Source organism: Ochotona curzoniae, unplaced genomic scaffold (assembly GCF_017591425.1).
Source record: "Ochotona curzoniae isolate NIBS_2020 unplaced genomic scaffold, NIBS_Ocur_1.0 scaffold_3554, whole genome shotgun sequence".
In the NCBI taxonomy this organism is placed as follows: Eukaryota; Metazoa; Chordata; class Mammalia; order Lagomorpha; family Ochotonidae; genus Ochotona; species Ochotona curzoniae.
The window spans coordinates 639,583-663,816 of record NW_024467111.1 but is presented as its reverse complement, the minus strand read 5'-3'; the positions used below and the strand labels follow the sequence as shown (position 1 = coordinate 663,816).

At 45.9% G+C, this 24,234-nt stretch overlaps 1 long non-coding RNA gene across 1 annotated transcript; it reads left to right on the top strand.

Moving 5' to 3' along the window:
• The first annotated feature begins 4,912 nt into the window (after positions 1-4,912).
• LOC121145565 lies at positions 4,913-23,692 on the top strand. Its single transcript, XR_005882054.1, has 3 exons — positions 4,913-4,926; positions 9,957-9,959; positions 23,616-23,692. It is a non-coding gene; the product is annotated as an uncharacterized LOC121145565 (long non-coding RNA).
• The last annotated feature ends 542 nt before the right edge of the window (positions 23,693-24,234 follow it).

Genomic DNA, 24,234 nt, shown 5'->3' with positions numbered 1-24,234 from the left:
ATGCTCACAATGAAGGAAGCTCAACTGAACTTGAACTGTAGTTACACAACAAGGTGGAGGAATCCACCATAGGGGGAGGGTTAGAGGAGGGGTGGAGGGAATCCCAGTACCTATAGAACAATGTCTCATAATACAATATAATCAATAAAGAAAAAAATAATAATGCTACTTCTAAGGAAGTTGTCACTAGCAGCACTCTGATCTGAGCATTCAGCATGCAAAATAAATGACTGAGCCTATGTTGAACACCAAGCTAGGGCAAGCATAAGTGCGAAGTGCCAGGCAGGGCAATCAGAGACAGAGCGGACCAGTCCACCTTGCTCAGCTACCTTCTAGAAACCTCTTCCTGCTGTACCGCCTCCCTTTGGGTACGATCAGAAGTTCCCAACAAGCCTTGTCTGAGTTAGACCTTGGCCACTTGTCAGTTCTGTTACAAGTGAATCAAAAATTGGGAACAGTTCCCCAGCTGTAGGCAACTGCCTTGGTTGCCCTGTACCTAGTACACTACTGGGAGAAAAGCAGCCAATAGCTGGCAGGCATTCTGGGCCTGGTTAATGTCAAATTTGTTCTAACTATACTAATATGCCAGTTTGCCAACATGGTTGCTTATTCTTTTTTAAAAAGATAAGTAGGGGGCCCAGCGCAATGGCACAGTGGTTAAGGTCCCCACCTTGCATGCCCGGGATCCTATATGGGCGCTGGTTCTAATCCCAGCAGCCCCGCTTCCCATCCAGCTCCCTGCCTGTGGCCTGGGAAGGCAGTCGAGGACGGCCCAAAGCTTTGGGACCCTGCACCCGCGTGGGAGACCCGGAAGAGGCTCCTGGCTTTGGATCGGCATAGTATCGGCCGTTGCGCTCACTTGGGGAGTGAATTATCGGACGGAAGATCTTCCTCTCTGTCTCTCCTCTCTGTATATCCACCTTTCCAATAAAAATAAAAATAAATCTTTTTTAAAAAAAGATAAGTATGGAATATGGGGAACTCGGCCAGGACAAGCAGCCCCGGCAGCCAGGTTGGGGGTTCCTGGGGAAGGGGTTTCAGGACTTAATGGAGTAAGAGTGTTTAAGGGTGTGTTTGATAGGGGTGAAATTATGTCTGGGGTCTTCCACAGACTGGGCCACTGCATTCGTAGTTAAGCAGGGGAGCTGAGATGGAGTGGTTTAGCGGGGAGAAACCAGAGGTCATGTCTGTGTCAGGATAAGACACCCACTCACGTAAGAGACCTGGGTTGGACTAAATAGCCATCTCCCATTGCCCACTGGCATTTACAAAAGCTGGAACTGGGATGCATGCCTGGCTGGACTAGGCAACAGTATCCACCTGAGAGTGTTGGAGCAGGTTGTAGGTCATGTCAGGCTAGCCTGCAGCACCCATCAGGACACGAGACAACCAGATCTGGAAGCAGACTCTTAGGGGACTTGTGGACTTGTCTGTGGGACTGCAGTACCTGCTGGTTTGCGTGGAGAGCTGGTGGAGGTGAAGGGCTGAGCCAGTCTGGACCACATAACTGACAAATTCACCTGGTACTCATAGGAACTAGGGCTGGGCCAGACTGCAGTTCCTATCAGTGCATGCAAGGATTAGAACTGAGGGCAGACCATACAGCAGGGCTGCTCTCCTTACTGGCACACATGAGATCCAGAGGGAGCACAAGAACCAGGGCTGTGCCTGTGTGGTGGATGCTTGGTCCATGAGCCCTGGATGTGAGGGGTCCAGAGGGGCTCTAGTAAGGTGGTTTCCCCATCCTTGCATCTGTGGGACTGACAGCATGTCAGAACTGCCAAAACCACTTAAGCAGAACCCTCAGAACATGCTCTATATCAGGAACACTGGGTTGATATCCCTGGGTACTGGGGCAGTTGGGAGGCTAGAAGTGGCTTCTCCCCTTATCTCACCTCTTACCCTCTACAGGAAGAAGAAATAGAAATTTTGGAAACAATGGTCACACCCACTTTCCCCCTAATTCTGGATCCTTCCCAACCTGATCAAGTATGTAAACACTAATTGAAGAAGACGGAGGAGGAGGAGAAGGAGGAGGAGGAGAAGGGGAAGAGGAAAGGCAAGGAGAAGGAGAAAAAGAACCAGGTCCTGGGGGCAGGCCAGGGCAGGCTGCAGCACTCATTAGCGTTTGTGCGGTCTGGGCGTGGGGACAGGCTGAACTGGGTCAGGCACAGCACCCACTGACACACATGAGAGCCAGGACAGGATGTGAGCTGAGCTAGGCTGCAATACCTACTAGGGAGAGCTGAGATTGCAGGTGGGCCATGCCAGATTGGTTGAGCCCACACTGGTATGTGCAAGACCCAGGGCTGGGAACAGGTCTGGTAGGAGAAATCTAGGGAATCCCCTGTTGGACTGCAGCTCCCACTGGTGAGTGTGAGTACCAGGACTATGAACTGACCGGGCTGGGCAAGGTTGCAGCATCCATTGGCATGCAGGGTCTGGGGGTGAGCCAAGCTGGGCTGTACTCCAGCACCTGCTGGTGCTTGTGAGAGCCAGAATGGGTCTGAGACAGGCCAGGCTAAGCCACAGTATCCACTGTGTCACACAAGAGACAAGACTGGGGGTAAGTCAGGCTAAAGTAGGCTATAGCACACCTCAGTGGGAGCCAGAGTGGGTGCAGGCTAGTCAGGCTAGGCCACAGTACCTGTGAGTGTGCACAAGAGCTGAATGAGATGTGGGGCTGGCATGTGCAAAAACCTGTGGGGTTGGGCCCGGCGCGGTGGCGCAAGTGGTTAAAGGTCCTCACCTTGCATGCCTGGGATCCCATATGGGCGCCGGTTCTAATCCCGGCAGCCCCGCTTCCCTTCCAGCTCCCTGCCTGTGGCCCGGGAAAGCAGTCGAGGACAGCCCAAAGCTTTGGGACCCTGTACCCGCGTGGGAGACTTGGAAGAGGCTCCTGGCTTCGGATCGGCATAGCATCGGCCGTTGCGCTCACTTGGGGAGTGAATCATTGGACGGAAGATCTTCCTCTCTGTCTCTCCTCTCTGTATATCTGCCTTTCCAATACAAAAATAATAAAAATAAATCTTTAAAAAAAAAAAACCTGTGGGGTTCAGGTGGGCCTGGTGGGAATTATTGGAGATTAACCCAGTTAGGCAGCTGCACCTGTCTGAATGCGTGAGGACTGGGTAAATTCATGTGTGATATGGGGCTGAGGCAGAACTGACCAAGCTCCATCTACCAGTATATGTGCTGGCTGATGCAGGTGACAGACCAAACCTGACCCTACACTGGATGGCACACATAAGAGTCAGGACTGAGGTCACCTGGACTCAGACCCTGGCCACAGATGTGTAGTCTGACTTTGGAGGGCATGTATCTGGACTGGGCCTCTTCAGCTGCTGATGTCTGTGCAATGGACAGCATGTCCCAATGCAGCCAGGGGACATGACAGCCAGCTTATGCAGGTGAACAGGAGACATCAACTGCCTTGTGAGAGGATGGAAAGCAGAACAGGTTGGACGGTTCTCCTGGGCAAATAGACTTTGGAAAGATTTCCCAATGAAACCAGCAACTTCTCAAAACTATGAAAACCACTGAAAAAACACCCTCTGAACACTCTTCCACACACTTGGGTCTCTAAGGCATCATCCAATGACTGTTCCCCATGCCTGGTTGTTGACGTAGTTTGACAGCAAGAAAAGGACCCCTATGCTTCCTCCCCTGTGGGTATATGAGGAAAAAAAAAAAAAGACTGAAACCTGTGTTCCACCCACCTTCCTCCTTACCTCACCCTCCTCACTCTAACCAGAGACTCATATGGGCATGTAGACATTATTAAAAATAAAATTTAAAAAATAAAATGTAAAAAGAAATTTGAAGTTGATAGCAATATCTTGAGTGGGAAAGGGGAGAATCACACAGGCGGGGTAAGGGGAGGACGGGAGGCTCTGTTCTTTGCAGGCATTCTCACACTGCCTCAAAACTTTTTTGGAATGAGCCACAATTTGAAACCTACCTTCACCACAATCTACAGCAGATATTTTCACCCATTCTACAGGTGAGGAAACTGGGATTCCAGGGGGATTGGTCATTCCATGACTCAGATTTTTTAAAAAAGATTTATTTATTTTTACTACAAAGTCAGATATGCAGAGAGGAGGAGAGACAGAGAGGAAGATCTTCCATCTGATGATTCACTCTTCAAGTGACCTCAATGGCTGGTGCTACGCCGATCCAAAGCCAGGAGCCAGGAACCTCTTCCAAGTCTCCCACATGGGTGCAGGATCCGAAGGCTTTGGGCTGTCCTCGACTGCTTTCCCAGGCCACAAGCAGGGAGCTGGATGGGAAGTGGAGCTGCCTGGACTGGAACCGGCGCCCATATGGGATCCCGGGACGTTCAAGGAGAGGACTTTAGTCGCTAGGCCACTGTGTCAGGCACCATGACTCAGATTTTAAGTATAGAACTGAGTTTTCTATCCTAACTCATCCACGGTTTCATTTTCTCTGCTTTCCCTCATCTATGCCCAATTGTGGTAAAATGGACCATGCTGGGTAACGTCATACAAGCTCATGCCATCCCGGTCTGCCCACCCAGGATGTGGCTCCTCCTAGTTTACATGCTGTATGTTCTGTCTGCCCCTTTGTCAGTCAGCGGCCAGTAAGACTGTAGGTTCACGGTGCTTGTGTCAGCTGACGTTTCTTCCACTTAACATGGTCCCCAAGCGCAAGGTTAGCAATGCTGCCAACTCCAATCTGCTGCTCTGGAATGCTTCCTTTCCGTGGAAAAGAAGTAATTCCTGGGAAGGGAAGGGAAGAATCATATGTAGAAGTTGTAAGATTAATAGTCTGAACATGTCTTCTATGTGTGAAATTGTAAAGATGCAAAAAGAAATTTGTGCTAGTTTTGCTGTCACACCTTTCAACTGCAATTGCTGCAGCCACATGCCTAGTTAAGATGAAAAAGACATCTGGTTTTTGTATGTATGTATAGGGGAAAATAGTATGATTAGAGTTCATAGACTATGCCATTTCAGGCACACACCAGAGAGTTCTGGAACAAACCTCCATAAATCTTAAAAATATTAATTTATTCATTTTCAGTGGGTGTGCTAAGGATTACATTATTGCTTTTAACTTATCACAGGCTACTGAGTGAAATTGTGCTTGCTTATAAACAATTTAAGAGACTTAACAATAGTAGCCAGCATGTGGTACAGTGGTTTAGCCGCAGCTTGCAACATTGCCATTCCACGTCAGAGTGTATTGGAGCCCCAGCTACTGCACTTTTTTTTTTTCTTTCAACTTTTAAAATTTTTTTTATTATATTTTTGGCAATCTTTACATAGTTAATTAGGGTAAAAAGGTTCAAGGGCTACAGGAAAGTGGGTAAGACTATTGTTTCCATATTGTTTCCTTCATGTATCTGAGGTAAAGGTGGATATTAAGGGAGAAGCCCCACCCAGTCTTCCACCCACCCCCAGTTACTGATGTGGGGCATGCTCCGAGGGTCTTGCTATAGTGGTTTTGATAGTTCAACAGTCATAAACCGCTTCCAATCTTGCCACTCCAAGCACAATGGGGTCATTGAAGAATCCACTGGTTGACATAGTCCATCATAGAGTCTCCGTTTGCCCAGTTTTTCACTGCCAACATATAGCTGAGGTGGTTGATTGACTTGTTCTGTCCTCTGTCTTTTCATGGTTAGGGTTCTGAGTCTGGCAGTTCACTGGGGAGATCCCCAAAGAAACTTTGAGGTGTTCCCAGACCAGATTCTTGTATGTACTAGCAAGTACAGGGGCCAGCACAGTCCATCGCCCCAATCAGTTGGTGCTTGCAATTGCTGGGTTGGTTCTGTTTCCAGCCCTGTCTTCCACTGGAACCAATGGGTGTTGCAGTCCAGCCTGGTTCTGCCCTGCACACACTGGACCCTCACGTAAACCAGTGGGAGCTGCAGCTCAGTCAGGGTGACCCACGATAACCCCCACCAGGCCCGCCCCCTACCCTGGTATGCCAGTATTTGTAGTAGACTAGTCCAGTCTGTCCCACATCCCATTTGACGCTCATACATGTCAATGGGTATTAAAGCCAAGTTCCATCTAACCAGCTCCACTATCCAGCCCTCACGGATGTTGTTGGGTGCCTCTGTCTAACCACTGCAGCCCGCCAGCTGCTGCATTTTCTATCCAGTTTCTTGCTGGTGCGCCTGGGAAGATAGCAGATAGTCACCCAAGTACTTGGGTTCTTGCCACTCCTGTGGGAAACCAGGATGGAGTTTCTGGCTCCTGGTTGTTAGATTTTAGTGAACCAGCAATTGGAAGAGTCTCTTCCCACCTCCCCTCTTTACTCTGCCCTTCATATGAGTAAGTAAATAAATAAATCTTTTTTTAAGTTTGTAGATACAATTTTAAATGAACAGTTTTTATGAATATTTTTTAAAATGCTCTTGTGTTTCTTCAAGCATAGCTTTGCTGTTCATGATTTCTTCATTTTTAAAATTGTAATTATTTTATGATACAGCTCTGGGATTTTTCTGCCCTCCTCCTTAAATCACCTCCCCCCACACACTGATTTCCCCCATATTATTACAATAGTATTCATGAATTCACTTATTCAGAAATGCCCTCATTTCAGCTTCATTTCCAAAGGTATTTTCAGTGCATGCACACTTCTGCACCTGTTTCTCTTTACTTCCATTTTTCTTGTGTTACATCGTTTCTCTTGAAAACCCCAAAGTTATCCTGACTGTTGTTTTCTTACAAGCACTTGGACCATGTCCTTTTCTTGACCTTTTCCAGAACTTTTTTTTTATTATTATTTATAGCAATGCTACAATAATGTGGTTGCAGGCGTGGTTTCTGTGTGTTCACACTTCTTGGGGTTCTATGAGCTTCATGGATATACAGAATATACTTTTCACCAAAATCAGAAGTTTTCACAGTGTTTGAGTATTTTTCCTGTTCCTTTCTTCTTGCATTTCACAGTGTTTGCTGTACTCCTCCCATAGGTTATGGAAGTTCCAATTCTGGCAAATTTTTATTGATTCTTCCAAGTTTATTAACCCCTTCTTCTGCATGGTCTATCCTCTGTTAAGCCTACTTAGTAAATGTTTAATTTTAGATATTGTATTTTCAGTTCTAGAATTTCCAGTTTTTTCCTTTTCACCTTTTAATTTCTATGCTGAGTCCCCTCGATTTGCCCTTTCTTTTCATGTTTTCCTTTAAGTCCTTGCTTTGTGGGAGCAGCTCTGGAGCTAATTGCTCCTTACTGACCTGCCGTTCCTTTAATGGATTTCCTGGTGGGCCTTCTTTATGTTTAGTAGTTTCTGTTCAGCTACTTAACCAGGCTGTGCACACCACTGGGGGACTAGACTATGCAATGTCCTTCAGGAAATAGTCTGTTTTGTTGACGTTCAGGATTATTTCCTCTGGGTGCTTACATTCTGCAAGTCCTGTCCTTCCTTTTAATACTGGGTGACCTCTGTCTGTGGGCATTTGTTCTGGTTTGTTTCTGGGGATTCTACCTTAAACATTCAAGCTTAGTGTTTGGCCAGAGACTCAAGAAAACCACTGTGAAGTTTCTGAATTTGTTCTTAGCACCACCCTTCCCCTCTGCTGTGCTGCCAGTGACTTTATCTGTCCCCACCCTCAACAGCAATTAAGAGCTTTTGCTTGGACAGTGCTTCTGGCAGAAGTCTAGGAGGAAGGCAGAGTGCCACCTGGCTTCTCTGAGTCATGCCCTCATGGTGCCACTTCAGATACTCTTTCCTGTAGCTTTATTGTTGCCTAAACAGAAGGGGGAATCCATTTGGGTTTTCTCTGCTTGGATGGAACACTGTTTCCTTTCCCTGTTTAATGTAAATGGATAATCAAGAACACTCACTATACATTGAAGCCAGACTTCTTAAGTCCACAGACCAAAACTAGTAAACCAACAGGCAAATAATCTCAAGGAAGCAGAAACAAAGAAAAGAAAGAAAATCTTTAAAAAGAAACCTGACATTAATATCACTATAGGCAAATATTATAGCCATGACCCAAGAACAAATTTTGTGTTTTACAAGAGTGGAAAATCACTCAAACAATTTGACAAATTGCTTTAGGTAATAGAAATATGATCCCAGAAATGTGAAATTCAGCAAGGAAAGAGAAAACATTAGGGAGAAATATTTTGAAATGTGTAACCTTGCCCAAGAAGTCTAATATAAAAAGAACAGGACTTTCAGCGATAGTAGGAACAAATAAGCAGAAAACAGAAACATTTAAGAAATAATTCAATGAATTTCCAGAAACTAACCTTCAGAATGAAAAGGACACCCTATCCCTTATCCTCTCCCTCTTTCTCTCCCCCTCCCTTTCTTTCTCTCTCCCTCCCTCTCTCTGTTGAAGGACATTATGACCCTGGAAGGTCAGTGAGCCCTGGATTACAATTGATTGGATAATATTTGTATGATAACAACCAAATGGATACCTTTTGTATAACTGATTGGATATAATTTGTATGAGAACTATTGAGTGGACAGATGTGAATGAGAACACTTGGTAGAATATACAAAACAAAAGGAGTTCCAAACAAAAAGTATAGAAACAGTTGATGGGTTTGTTGATAAGCTCAATACTTCCTCCCTTATCCCATATGACCCTCAGTGTATAAAGTCTGATGCCACTAATAAACTTTGGCTTTTGACCATCAGTCAGAGTCCACGCGTGTTATCATCGGCTCCATGCACCAAGTCCATCGCTGCGGGACAGCGACACCTCTTTCCTTTTCTTTCATCTCTCTCTCTCTCTACTTCCCTCTCCTTTTCTCTCTCCCTCTCTCCTCCTTTCTCTCCCTCTCTCTCTCACTCTCTCTCTCACTCTCCCTGCCTCCTCTCCCCCCTCCATTTCTCTCTCACCTTCTCTCTCCCTCTCTTTCCCTTCACTCATGTATACATATATAAGAACTACATACACTGAAGAAAACACATCAACCCAAAGCGCAACACTATATAACTTCAGCTCACTGAACAAAAAGTGTATGTTTCACAAGCTTCTAGATAAATAATCAGAAACATACCAGGACCCTACAAAGCAATCATCAGTAAGAATGCTTCATTTGTCTTGGTGACAGGTCTGGAAGGAGGCACACATTCCCAGGCTCAAAGAGGCAACAAAACCACCAGAGAGGGTGAGTTGAAGTCCTAACACACTCAAATTCCCAAGCCATCATCTCTCATGCTGCTGAATTCTAGAAGCTGATAAAGTGCTAGAAAGTTCTGGGCGGAAAATTAGGTAAGAGAACTACAGAGGATCCTGAAGGAATGGTGCTGGCTTGGGACTGAGATACAGGTGAACCTCAGGAGGATGTTGCCAGTGGGTCAGCTGGGCGGATCAGCTTCCTGACAGCAACAGGCTTGGAGGCTTGGTGATCGTGTTCCTTATGGGGTTAGTGATGCAGCGCTGTCCTGTGTGATTTCACAATGGGAATTAGATGCTTTCATAAATTTTTAAAGATGTATTTATTCATTTGAAAGGCAGAGTCATAGAAAGAGATAGGGAGAGAATTTTTTAGCTACAATGCCAGAGCTGGGCCTGTGCAAAGCCAGGAGCCAGGAGCTTCCTTCAGGTCTCCAACATGAGTGCAGGGAACTAAGGACTGGGGCCATCCTCTGATGCTTTCCCAGGTGCATTAGCAGGGAACTGGATCCAAAGTGGAGTAGCCAGCACTCCAAATGACACCCATATGGGATGTCGACACTTGTAAGAGGCAGTTTTATTTGCTGTGCCAGAGTGCTGGCATTGGACATAGATTTACCTAAGGAGAGAGTTTGAGGGTAAAGTTGGTAGTGAAATCAAAGCCTGGGCTGGGGGCCTACCTGACAGGACTAGATTATAGTATCTGCCAGGGAGAGTCAGAACGGGGATGAGAAATGTTAGGCTGGGCCTTGACACTAACCAACATGCCAGAGAACTGGGTCTGGGGGCAGATTCTGTGGGGAATGTATGGGCCCACCCTTGTGATCTGCATTTCAGCTGGTTTTCTTGGGAGCTGGGGATGGTGACAGGCTGAGCTAGGCATGATTATGGAACCCTCAGACACTCATGGGTAATGTGGGTTGGGTACAGGCTAGGTTGGTCCAGGCTGCAGTAACCACAAGCAGACCCAAGAATGCAGTGTGGGGCAGGCCAGGCCACAACATCCACTGCTCATACATAGATTGGTAAGGAGGGGTAGTCCGTGACCAGTAAGGACTTAGCACCTGCTGGCACATGTGAGATCTGGGTGTGAGGGTGGGTTTGGTGGGGGAATCTGGGAAACTCCCCTGGTGGGCTGTATCTCCCACTGGTGAAAATGTGATTCAGGCCTGTTGGTCAGACCAGGCAGGGTAGCTACATCCATTGGCAAGTGTGTGGGTTGGCTTTGGAAGGGGATGGACCTCGCAGGGCCAGACCAACCTTAGCTCATTGAGAAGTGCAGGAGCCAGGCACTTCTGGTTTACGAGAGTCAGGGATGGGAAGGGAGCAGACTGGGCAGGCCAGGCTGTAGCACTCACCAATGAGAGTTGGGACTGAGGGCAGGTTGGGTCTGTCCAAGCTGCAGCATCCAATGGCAAAGTGAAGACAGGGAATGGGCTATGTTGAGCTGAGTCAGAGCAACCACTGGCATGTGCAAGATCTGAAGCTGGGAGCAGGCCTGGCTGGCAAGCTAAGGGGACACTCCAGTTTGGTTATGGTTCCCACTGGGGCTTGTAAAAGCAGGAATGGGGATGGTGGTCTGGGTTGCAAAGAGCTGCAGTGTCCTTTGTCATGAAAGTGGACTAGGTCTGGGGTGTGCCAGGGTGGGCTAGACTTCAGCACCCACTGGTGTTCATGAGAGTCAGAGTGGGTATAGAATGGACTGGGCTAGGTTTCATCTCCCACTGGGCCATGAGAGCTGCATCAGGGCATAGACTAGGCATGGCTAGGCTGTAACTACCAGCAGTAAGAACTGGATTGGGTAAGGGTCAGTAGGGCAAGCCTACTGTTTCTGCCAGGACAGAAGGTAGACTAAGTCAGCCTGAGCCAAGGACCCACCATATCTGTTACTGGCGTGAGATACAATAAGAAGCTTGGGAAACTCCTTTGTCAGGGTACAGCTCCTGCAGGCAAACACAACAACCAAGGCAAAGAGCACCCCAGAACAGACCAGGTTGCAGAACCTGTCAGCATATGCGTGGATCAAGTCTAGAGGCAGGCTGTGCCAGTTCATAATACCTTCTGGTAGATTTGAGAACCAGGATAGGATACAGGACATGCTGGGTCTTGATGCATCACCAGTCAGTTCACATTAGGACTGGGACTGGGGGCTGACTGTGCTGGGTTGGGCAGCAGCATCCTCCAGTGTGAGCTGGAACTGGGGGCAGACTGGGATGGGCAGGTCTACAACACTTGTTGGTCTACGCATGAACTGGGATTAGGGGGAGAGGCAGACTGGGCTAACTGATTGCATTCACTGGTACATTCATGAGCCAGAATAAGGGCAGGCTGGTTGGGCTTTGCTGCAGCATCAGCAGGCAAGTGCTGAGACTGAGGGCAAGTCCTGTCGAGCTAGACTGCAGAATCACCTGGAGAGTGCCAGATCCAGGGCAGCAAGTAGGTTCGCGGGGCGGGGGTGCTGTGGGCACCTCTTTGATGGGTTACAACTCCCATTGGTGAGCATGAGAACCAGGACTGGGGGCAGGCCTGGCTGGACAGGTAATGGCACCCATTAGCATGAGTGTGGCCTGGAGAGGGGAATCAGTTGAGTTAGCCTTCAATGCCCAGTGATGTATACAAGATCTGAATGAGACGTGGGCCAGACCAGACCAGTCCACTTAAACATGCTGGCAGGCACAGGAACCAGAGCTGAGGGCTGGTCCACTGGAGGGGGGAGGCGGTTATTGGGTTGTAGATTCCCCTGGTGTACGTGAGGACCAAGCATTTGGTGAGCAGAGTTGGACTGGACCACAGCACCCATTGGTTGGCAGAGAAAGGAGGGCAGAACAAATTGATCAACTATCCCAGTCAAGTCTGATGGCAAACTCCTGGGAGAATGGAGATTCTGAGGTGGACTCTGTCAGCCAATTGACCTTGGCAAGATTTTCTCATCCTTGGAGCAGCAACATCAACAGCATCTCAGAACTATTGAAACCTCTTGAGCAGAACCCTTAGAACATGCTCCACAACGGGGACGCTGGGATGACATTGAGTATTGGGGAGGCGAGGTGTGGTCTCTCCCATTGTGTCCTCCCCTCCCTAGATACAGAAAGAAGAAAAAGAAGATGTGTAAACAGTGGTCTTGCCCACTTTCTCCTGATCTTTGACCCTTCCCACCCTGATCAGCTATATAAGCATTATCAAAAAGAAAATAAAAGAAAAAAGAAAATAGAATACTTTCAGGAGTTTGAGATGGTGACATGGTAATCCCAGATTGGAAGAAGTACCTGTTTAAGTTACAGCTGCTCTGCTTCTTATCCAGCTTCCTGCTAATAAACCTGGGAAAGCAGTTAGAGGATGACTTAAGCCCTTGGGCACCAGCTATCCACGTGGAAAACCTTGATGGAGTTCCTGGCTCCTGTTGCAGACTGGTCCAGCTTTGGCTGTTGTGGTTGTTTGGGGTGTTAACAAGTGAACAGAAGACAAATGATTCTCTGTCACTGTCACTCCTGTGTGTGCATGCGTGCCAGTCTTCCTTTCAAATAAATAAATATTTAGGGAAAAAAAAAAGAAAGAAAGAAAAGAAAACTAAGCCCTGGGCTAGCGCAAGCACAGCTGGAAGCAGCTGTTTTCTAGGTTCACAGGCATGGTCCCAGCGCAAGGGCCAGCTCCCCCAGGGAGGTCTGTGAGCAGACCCAGCGCAAGGCCCAGCTCCCCCAGGGGCATCTCTGAGCCATCCTAGGGCAAGGCCCGGCTCCCCCAGAAGGGCCTCTGAGCGGCCCTTAGGTTGGGGAGCTCACTCTGGCCCACACTGTGGTCCCCAGATCAGCAGTAGCTGCAGGCCAGATTTACCTGTGCAGAACCCAAGTAAGACACTTTTTAGAGCACCAAAGACACTGGAGCCTACTGCTGGGGTGAGGCCTCCCCAGGTGAAGCTGACTCTCACCCTCTCCTGAAGAGCACTCCCCTTTTCAGAGTCTCATGGGGAGAGAGTGGCCTGGACCCCTACGCTGCCGTGTCCCTGGTGTTCTGTAGGAACAGATGGGAGAGAGCATCTGTCTTGGCTTCCAGGCCAGCTAGGCCCCATTCAAGCATCAGCATTCTGACCTATTCCCAGGAGAGCAAAACTGGAGGGCTCTGGGTCTCTGAGCCTGTTCCCAGCTGGTACAGGCCTGGGCCTGCGCAGAAAATGGAAGGCCGCCCAGAGCCTAGCTGGCCTCGGCAGTCTGCAAGGATACCTTGTGCAAGCAGCCCCCATCCCTGGCACTGAGACAGACACAAAGGGGATCTTTGCCCACAAAGCTACGAGCAAATGGATGGTGTTTGTTACCTGTGCATTCCAAGTGCTGTGCATTCCAAACAGCTGCTTCCAGCTCCTCACAAGAAAAGCCATCCTGGTGGCTGAGAAGTTGAGGGGCAGCAAGGAGATACTTGGGAGGTAGTGTAGAGTGGCTTGGCCTGGCGCCGGCAAAGAGCCTGGAGATACCCAGGACGTTCCAGAAGCTGGGAATTTCAAGTAAAGAAGATTTTCCCTCCTGCCATGTCCTCCTGCATAGCCAGGATACTGGGTGGACGCTCATGGGCTCCTGGCACATTCTGGCCATGACAGAGAACTGAGATGAGCTGAGAGGACTAGCAGGAGGGAGGAGTTCAGGAAAGAAAGAAAGAAAGAAAGAAAGAAAGAAAGAAAGAAAGAAAGAAAGAAAGAAAGCAAGCTTGCTAAAGAGGGTGAGGAGGTGCTGTTAGCAGGGGTGCCAGGAGAAAGTCCAGCAGAGCCAGGTACAGGGCCAGCAGGGCAGGCTTTCTGGCCAGGAAGCAGCCTCTGAGGCTCCCCTGGTGTGGTGGGGAGGTGTGTCAAAGAGGAGCATGCTCACATAGTCAGCAGAGGACCCTCTCCCCTGGAGCTAGGGGTAGAGGTGGCCTAGGAGTGCCATGGCTGGCTGGCAGTGGGTGCAGGAGGGGCAGACCGGCTGGGAGGCTGTGGATGACCTCCAGGGTTCAGTGGCTACAGCATAGCTGAGGGGTACTTCTTACACCAGCTTCAGCTGCATCAGAGCCTGACCCCTCCTTCTCTCTTTGTTCCTCTCATGTCCTCTTCCTTGATCCCCATCTGCCCAGCCTCTAAACTTGGGACCCCCAAACACTCTTGCTCAGTCTAAGTTACCCAAAATTGAGGGCTCCCTGGTGGGGAGAGAGAAGGGCCTGGGTATGGAGGGGTCCTGAAGCAGGAGGTGGGAGCACTGGGACTCACTGCCCAGGAGGGACTCTGCTCCCCTTGCTAACGCCCATTGATGCTGGAGCCAGTCCTGGGCCTCCCTGCAGATAGGCCACCGGCTCCATCTCCCTCAGAACACAATTCCACCCTGCCTCAGATGGTTTGGGTGATAAAAGTCTGGGCCTGCTCTCAACAGGAAGGACCCACAGGGCATTGTGCCAATGCACTACAGTCCTGGAGCCCAGAATGTCACTCAACACCTGCTCCACAGGCAAGGTATGGTGCCATCCAAGAACAGGTACCCTGCTGAGCCAATAGTCTTGGGGAAAGACAAGTCACAGCAGGGAGTATGATATATGGCACCTGAACATTACCTACTTCCCTTATGGAAATCCTCAGTGTGCTGACACCACAGGCGGTGTGAACCTCATCAAGGCTATGCTAGGAAAGGGACCTGCCTTAGGGGAAAGAGGCACCAGGGAGCCTAAGACCCAAAGGAGCCGAGCAGCCCAGACTCAGAAGGCAGGCTGGGGTACTGGTGCTGGGGCAGCTGCGGGTGGAACTGCAGAACTTTCTGGGGCCCACATCTCACTGGAGGCTAAGATCCTGCTCACAGGTTTGGGCTCTGCTCTACAGACCACAGGGAGTCCCCTGTAGCCTGCCCTCCGCATTAGAAGTAGGCAATAAGTATTGCATTTGGGGCATGTAAGGCTGAGTTTTTGGAGAGAGGCAGGGGTCTGTGAGAAGGTGAGGGAATGGGGTGGATTTAGGGAACAGGGTCAACAAGACTTGGGGATGTGAGAGATGGAGGTTCAGGGTTTTGGCTGCAGTATGCAACCCAATATGAGGGGAAGCTGAGGTAGGGCAGAGCCCAGGCCACTCCAGCTGTGAGGAGCTGGGGAACGACCAGGGCAGTGGCAAGTAGGGGACCCTGAGTGACCCCATGTGTGAGGAGCCCGGGAAGGACCAGAGCAGTGACTGGTGGCTGGGCTGTTACTGTCAGGCAGCTCTGAACAGGGAGCAGGCAGATGGTAAACTTCCAATAACAGCAATATGGGCTCTCGGCTCTGAGTGTTGGTCACCCAGCTCACCAGGTTACCCAGGTTCCTTCCCTGACATCCACTCTCCCAAGGGATTTCATGTGCTCCAGGGACTCCCAGGCACAGGCCATCTCCCCCAAGGTGCTGCACCCAGTGGCTGAGGATGGAACTCATCCCCCTGACCCCTCCCATCTGTTCCTGCCCCTCGGTGCTGCATCACAATGATGTCACTTCCACCCACCCACCACAGCCAGAATCCCATCATCACTGCTCATCAGGCTTCCTGGTGGTCTTGCAGAGTTTGAACCTGCACAAGAGCCCAGAGTTCTCATGAGCACCCTACCTACTGCTGCTGATCCTCGAGGTACAGTGGGAGAGATTGGAACTTGCAGATTCTCCACATCCCAGTTTTACCTCCCACCCCTTCCTTTCCACCACTCCTGCACTGGTTGTCTTTAACCTGATGAGAGCAGTCCATCTCCTTGCACTGCTGGTTCTGTCAGGATTGCTGAAGGAGGGCCCCAGCAGACAGCAATGAGTACATTACAAGCATCATGCACCAGTGGCCACAACCTCATGGTCCAGGGCAGCTGCAGGGTTCAGGTAGTCCTTGGCCGTGGCCAGGGTACACGGGGCTGGAGGGTGCCAGAGAAGTGGGACTCAGGAAATGGACAATAGTCGGGGGCATGCTGTCAATACTGGGGGCTTGTCCAGGGACCTGAAGGTCCCAGGCTCAAAGATGGAGAGGGGGAGACCTGGTCTGCTTGTATGATGCACTTCCCATACAGGGGACTGAAATCACTTGTTCATCATTAGGGTCTCTGTAAACAATGCACATGATGAAGTCACTGTGTGTTAATCTCAAACGTCTTTGCAGCAGAGGCTTCAGATTTCCTTTCCGTCAACTTTGGGAAGTATTTGCACCGTACACTCTGCTGCACAGAATGGTGATTTATTATAATTCGTCATGCAGTGCCTACTTCAAAATTGCTAAGAGTAGATCTTAGTACTTACAAAAACTAAATACACACGATGATATATTTTTCTCAGGTCCTTCTTGAATGGGTCCACTTTGTTGAAACCAACATCGAGCATCACTTTGTACCCCAAATGAGACAACTACTGATTGGACAAGAGAACTACACAAGCTCCAGCCCCGGCCTTCTGATTCTGTCTTTCTGAGTAGTCATTATGTAAACAAAACAAAAATAAAAATAACCACCATCTACTGAACTGCACTGGGAACTGCTCTTCTTTGCTGATGTGGCATCCCACATGGTGGCAGGCTGTGGAGTTGCAGCTGACCCCTTGGTGGGGGACAAGGTTGCCACACAGCTATTTTTCTTTTGGTTTTCCCAACAAGTCTGTATTTGAGATCCTCACCCCTGCTGGTGGAGGTAAGACATCCCCTCCCCCCTACCCCCAGAAGAGTGAGGGTAACATCTTCCTGAGAAGCAAAGAAAGTCAAGTCAGTCCTGCAGTGTGTGCCACCACCTTGCAAACCTGGCTGGCAGTGACAATCATGTGATGCCTTTTTGAGCTGGACGTGAGACTCTCAGGATCACCCACATGCCTGCAGTCCCATGCGCTCCCACTTGAGGGCTGCATGCAAAGCAGCCATCCAGGACAATCAGGGACTTGGACAAATCTGGTGAATTACGAATTGACACAGGGAAGATGTCAGCAGGAGTCTTAGCCTACCCATAAGAGATAGAGGGAGGCAGAAGGATTCTTAGATCAGGCCACTGGTGGGAGAAAAAATGGCCCGAGGAGAAAACCACAGGCACAGATCCAAGCAGCCTCTACCAGAGGAGAGAACGCTATTGGGGAAAGGATAATTGGGAAGTGAAGCATGAAGGTTGGAGACATGCAGGGAGAAATCTGAGCCTTCCCTCACCTGAGGGCTCTTGGACCTGGGCCACCCAGAGGGACACCAGAATTGCCCAAAATGGAGACACAGGGTTTCTCAGGGTCAGAAGTTTCTCTTGGTGGCCCAGCAACATAAGGGAGGACTCTGAGGGTGCACAGGAGTAGGACAGCACTGAACGACCTCCCAGTAGACCACAGGGAAATCCAGCAGTAGAGGTATGAACTCTGGGGGCAAAACAAAGTCATACAACTGCCCCCGCCGTTGCTTGCCCATTGGAGACAAGGGAAGGCATGGTGCCCTGAAGTGCGGAGAGCCTAGCTGCTAATTGCACACTGTGTAGCAATGGCTGGGCCACTCCTGCTTTAGGCAACTGTCCAGCAGGCAGAGGCCGTGAAGGTGCCAGGTGGCAGGGGGTTCGCACACAGAACTGGAGCATGCAGTTCTGGGGTTGCAGTGCTACAGTCAAAGGTTGCAGAAATCCCCCAGCTACATACCTGCCTGAGACTAGGAAATGCAAGTGCCAAGGAGAGTGAAAGCAGCGGTCGCCCACAAGGTGGCAGCAGCTGACAAACATCCTGGCTGCCTGGCTATCTGACAGGCCTCCCAATCCCCTTGTCAGCAAACAGACGCAGCAGTCCCAGAAACCCTCAAAAGCACACCAGAGGCTAAAATCTCAAAATGACAAGAAAGCACGTAGACATGGGAAGAGGCACGAGGAAAAGAAATCATTCAGATGAAAGAACCAGCACCCCCCTTATCATCAGTCTCAGAGTTGCAAGATGAAGACATCAAGGAGCTACCGGACAAGAAATCCAAAAAAAAAAAAACCATCATGAAACTCTTCAGAGACAATCAGAAACATTGGCAAGAAACCAAGGAATTAAAAAATAACATTATCACAGAAATTAAGCAGGTCCAAAATGAAATATTAGGCCTGAACTCACACAGACAATAGAACAAATGGATCATACATATATATATTTTTTATTAGGATCTAATATATATGTATATATATATGTATACAGATACACACACATTAGCGGGATACAAGTATATATATATATATATATACACATAAATTCTATATATAAATCTATCCCACGAACACAGAATATACCTTTTTTTCAACTATGCATGGCACCTTCTCCAGGATCAACCACATGATAGAGAACAAAATAAGTCATACCAACTTCAAAAGAATACAAATCATACCATGCATCTTCTCAAGCCATCATGGAGTGAAGCTGGGAATCAATAAACCAAAATAACCCAGGAAACTTGTAAACTCTTGAAGGATGAACAACATGCTTCTAAATGAATAATGAGTCAGAGCAGAAATTAAATAAGAAATCGAAAAGCTTCTTGAAACCAATGAAGACTCAAGCACAACATAACAAAAGTTGTGAGATACAGCCAAAGCAGTATTAAGAGGTAAATTTATTGCAATTGATAACCATGTCAAGACACAAGAAAGACCACTGGTAAACAAGCTAAGTATATGCCTGAAGGAGCTAGAAAAACAATAACAAAACAACCCTGAAAACAAGAGGAAACAGAAAATAATCAAAATAAGAAATAAACCAGATAGAGACCAAAAAAACCATACACAAAATCAATGAATCAAAAAGTTGGTTCTGGGGCCTGCAGCGTGGCCTAGCGGCTAAAGTCCTCGCCTTGAATGCGCCGGGATCCCATATGGCTGCTGGTTCTAATCTCGGCAGCTGCACTTCCCACCCAGCTCCCTGCTTGTGGCCTGGGAAAGCAGTCAAGGATGGCCCAATGCTTTGGGAAACTGTACCCTCATGGGAGACCTGTAAAGAAATTCCTGGCTCCTGGCTTCGGATTGGCGCAGCACTGGCCACTGTGGTCACTTGGGGAGTGAATCATCAGATGGAAGATATTTCTACCTCTCCTCCTCTCTGTATATCTGACTTTGTAATAAAAATAAATAAATCTTTAAAAAAAGTTGGTTCTTTGAAAAAATAAACAAGACACCCCACAGACCTGACTGAAACAAAATCAGGAGAAAACACAAATTAATAGTATCAAAGATGAAAACAACAGAAGGGAACCCACCCATGTATAGCCAACTAATCTTTGACAAGGAAACTGAAAACAAGCCAGGAAAAATCCTGGTCTCTTCATCAAATGCTATTGGGACAATTGGATAGCAGCTTGCAGAATTAAGAAGCAAGATCACACCTGTCACTTTATACAAAAATCAGCTCTAAAGGGATGAAGGACCTAAATATATACCCAGACACTATCAAACTATTAAAGGAAAATAGGAAGCATGCTCCAAGATATAAGAATGGGGAAAGACTTATTGGAAAAGACTCCAAAAGCATAGGTAGTCAAAAGCAAAATAAACAAATGGGACAAATGCATACAAGAAGGGGGATCTGTAATCTTATACTCATAGCAGCACATTCTACAGTAGCAGATATAAAAACAACCCAGGTGCCCATCTAAAGAAGAGTAGTGAAAGAGATTGTGGTACATCTACTCCATGGAATATTACTCAACCATTAAAAAGAATGAAAAAAATTAATTTTTTATTGTTTTTTGATGTAGTTTAGTTGGTGCTGGAGTCTCTCTTTCTCCTCCTCTCTGTACTGCCTCCAGTCTTACAATGGGTGTCTTTCACGAATTTTAACAAGTCCGTTATGCTGCCGCTGTGGTGTCTCCTAACAATGTAGGAGATTGTTAGTCATGCACTACCTTTTCTTCCAACAGTTTGATGGTTTCTCAGTGTAGGCTTAGATCTTTAATCCATTTAGATTTGATCTTTATGTATGGTGAAAGGTGTGGGTCTTGTTTCTTATTTCTACATGCTATTAGCCAGTTGTCCCAACAGCATCTATTGAAGAGACCTTTCTTCTTTCCTGGATTGTTTTCTGTTTTCTTGTCAAAGATTAGATAGTTGTGCATGTGTGGGTTCCCTTCTAGATTTTCTATTTTACTCCCTGTTTCTGTACCAGTACCAGACTGTTTTGATCACCACTGCAGTATAATATGTCTGGAGATCTGGGATTGTGATCCTTGCTGCTAGGTTCTTATTCTTCAGGACAGTTCTGGCTATTTGTGATTTTTTTTCTTTTTTGTGTATGTGTGTTTCCAGATGAACTTTTGCATCATTTTATACAGTTCTGTGAAGTATGTTCTTGGTATTTTGATTGGAATCATGTTGAATGTATATATTGTTTTTAGTAGTATGGATATTTTGATGATGTTGGCTCTGCCCATTCAAGAACATAGTATGTGTCTTCACTTTCTGAAGTCTTCTTCTATTTCTTGCCTTAATATTTTGTTGTTTTCCTCATAGAGATCTTCCACATCCTTTGTTAGGTTTATTCCCAGGTATTTCATTTTCTTCTCTGTTATTTTGAATGGTACCATGCTGGTTAGTTCTTCTTCAGCCTTGGTGTTGTTTGCGTACACTATGGCTGTTGATTTCTTTTCATTTGTCTTGTAACCTGCCACTTTATTGAGCCTTTGAATGAGTTGTAACAGTCTCTTTATTGAGTTTCTTGGTCTATGTATAGAATCCTGTCATCCTCAAACAGAGATAACTTCCTTATTTTCAATTTGAATTCCTTTGATTTCTTGTTCTTGTCTGATAGCGTTTGCGAGTACTTCCAGTACTATGTTGAATAGCAGTGGTGATACCAGACATCCTTGTCTGGTTCCAGATGTTAGCAGGAGGACTTATAATTTTTCTCCATTCAACATGATGCTGACATTGGGTTTTTCATATATTGCTTTAAAATTATGTTGTGGAATGTTCCTTCTATGCCTATCTTATTTAGCATTTTTAGCATGTAGTAGTGTTGGATTTTATTAAAAGGTTTTCCTGCATCTATTAAAACTATCATATGATTCTTGTTCTTCAGTTTTTTTAATGTGATATATCACATTTATAGATTTACAAATGTTGAACCATCCTGCATGCCAGGGATGGATCACACTTGGTCTGGATGAATAGTCTGTCTGATGTGTTTTTGTATTCTGTTGGCTAATATTTTGTTGAGGATCTTAGCATTGATATTCATCAAGGATATTGGTCTGTAGTTTTCTTTATCTGTTGAATCTCCATCTGGTTTTGGTATTAAGGTGATGTTGGCCTCATAAATGAGTTTGAAAGAATTGCCTCCCCTTCTATTGTTTTGAAGAGTTTATGGAGAATTGGGGTCAATTCTGCTTTGGAATGCTTTCTAAATTCAACAGTGAAATGGTCTAGGCCCAGACTTTTCTTTGTTGAAAGATCTTTAATTACTGATTTGATCTTTGCCTTCATTATAAGTTTGTTTAGGTTATCTGTTGCTTCATGGCTAAGGTTTGGTAGTTGGTGAGAGTCCAGGAACCTCTCCATTTCATGGAGATCTTTTGATTTGTTGGCATATAGTTGTATGTAGTAATTTCTAGTCATTCTCTGTATGTCTATGGTGTCCATTGTTATGTTCCCCCTTTTCATCTATGTCCCAATAGCATTTGATGAAGAGACCAGCATTTTGATGATGTTGGTCCTGCCAATCAAGGAACATGGTAACTTTCTCCATGTTTCAGTGTCTTCTTCTATTTCTATCTTTTAATGTTTAATAGTTTTTATCATAGAGGTCTTCCACATATTTGGTAGGCTTAATTCCTAGGTATTTAAGATTCCTCTGTGCTATTTTAAAGGGGACTGTACTTAAAATTTCTTTCTCATCCTTGGAATTTTGTACACTAGTGCCATTGATTTGTATTCATTAATTTTGTATCCTGCTACCCTGCCAAAGTCTTTAATGAGTTTCAATAGTCTCTTGACCCAGTCTTTTGGTTCTGCTATGTAGATAATCATGTCATATACAAATAATTTCAATTCCTTGTTTCCAATTTTAATTTGTTTAATTTCTTTTTCTTGCCTAATAGCTCTGGCAAGGACTTCTAATACTATATTGAAGAGTAGTGGTGATAGTGGACAGCCCTGTCTAGTTCCAGATGTTAGTAGAAAAGCTTCCAATATTTCCCAATGTAGTATGATGCGCACATTGGGTTTTCATATATTGCTTTGATATCTTGCTTAAGGTTTTCAACATGAAGTTTTTATTTTTTAATTTATTGAATGTGTTGTATCACATTTATTGATTTGTGAATGCTGACCCCTACATGCATGCCAGGGATGAATCCCACCTGGCCTGGGTGAATGATCTGCCTGATGTTCTGTCGGATCCTGTTGGCTAGTATTTTGTTGAGAATCTTTGCATCTATGTTCATCAAGGATATTGGTCTGTAGTTCTCTTTTTCTGCTGTGTCTGTTTCTGGCTTTGGTATTAAGGTGATATTGGCTTCATAAAATGAGTTTGGAAGGATTGCCTCCCTTTCTATTGTTTGGAAAAGCTTGTGGAGGATTGGGGTAAGTTCCTCTTGAAACGTTTGGTAGAATTCAGCAGTGAAGCCATCTGGAGCTACCTGGACCAGCACTCTCTTGGTTGGGAGGGCTTTAATTATCGATTCAATCTCAGTCCATGTTATTGGTCTATTTAGATCATTAATGTTTCATGATTCAATTTTGTTGGATTGTATGTGTCCAAAAATGTCCATCTCTTCTAGTCTTCTGATTTGTTATCATATAGCTGCTTGTAATAGTTCCTAATAATTCTCTGTATGTTGGAGGTATCTGCTTTTCATCTCTGATGCAACTGATGCATATCTTCTCCCTCCTTTTTTTGATTAGTTGGGCTAATGGGAAATCTATTTTGTTGATTTTCTCAAAGAACCAGCTCTTTGATTTATTGGTCTTGTGTATTGTTCTTTTGGTCTGTATTTGGTTTATTTCCTCCCTTGTTTTGGCTATTCCTTTTTTCTTGCTCTTCTTAGGATTGCTTTGCTATTATTTTTCTAGCCCCTTCAACTGTAAGGTTAGCTGATTTACTTGATGCTTTTCTAGTTTCTTAACATAAGCATTGATTGAGATGAAATTTCCTCTTAACACTGCCCTGATTGTGTCCTATAAGTTTTGACATGTTGTATTGATGTCTTCATTTGTTTCAAGCAGTTTTCTAATTTCCTCTCTAATTGCTCATTTTTCTCTCCATTGCTCATTTAGTAGCATATTATTCAATCTCCATGTACTTGTATGTCTTCCTGGGTGTTTTGACTTATTGCCTTCTAGTTTGACTCCATAATAGCCTGAGAAGATGCATGGTATAATTTCAAATTTTTTAAATTTGCTGAGGCTTGTTTTGTGGCCTATAACACAGTCAGTTTTGGAGAAAGTTCCATGTACTGATGGAAAAATAGGTGTATTCTCTGTCTGTAGGATGAAGGTTCTGTAGATATCAACTGAGTCCATTTGCTCTAGTGTCTGGGTGAGTTTTGTTTCTTTGCTGAGTTTCCATCTCGTTAATCAGTCCATTGATGTCAATTGGGTATTAAGGTTCCCCACTATTATTGTATTGAAATCCATTTCTCCATTTAAATCCATTAATATTTGTTTCACACAGCCAGATACCTTGGCATTTGATGCATGTAGATTTATTATGGCAATTTCTTCTTGCTGAATGGATCCTTTGATCATTATGTGGTGTCCTTCTTCGTCTGTTTTAATATAGTTCACTTCAAAGTTTATATCATCTAATATAATAATGGCTACATCTGCTCATTTGCTTACCATTAGCTTGGAATATCTTTTTCCATCCTTTCACTTTCAGTTTCCACTGATCTTTGTTGGTGAGTGTGTCTCTTGTAAGCAGCAGATAGATGGGTTTTGTTTTTTGATACAGTCCTCTAATCTATGGAGTTTGATTGATTAGTTTAATACATTTAGATTCAATGTTAATATGGATAGGTGGCAGTTTGGTTTTATCATCTTAGTAATGGACTGTTGAGTATTCTGTTAATCTTTAAGTGGGATGATCTCCACATTTGCCTTTGGTTTTGGAAGCTGTTATTCCTTTTCTCTTTTAAGAGAACATTTTAGAATATCATGTAGGGCAGATTTAGAAGAGGCAAATTTTTGGAGGTTTTCTT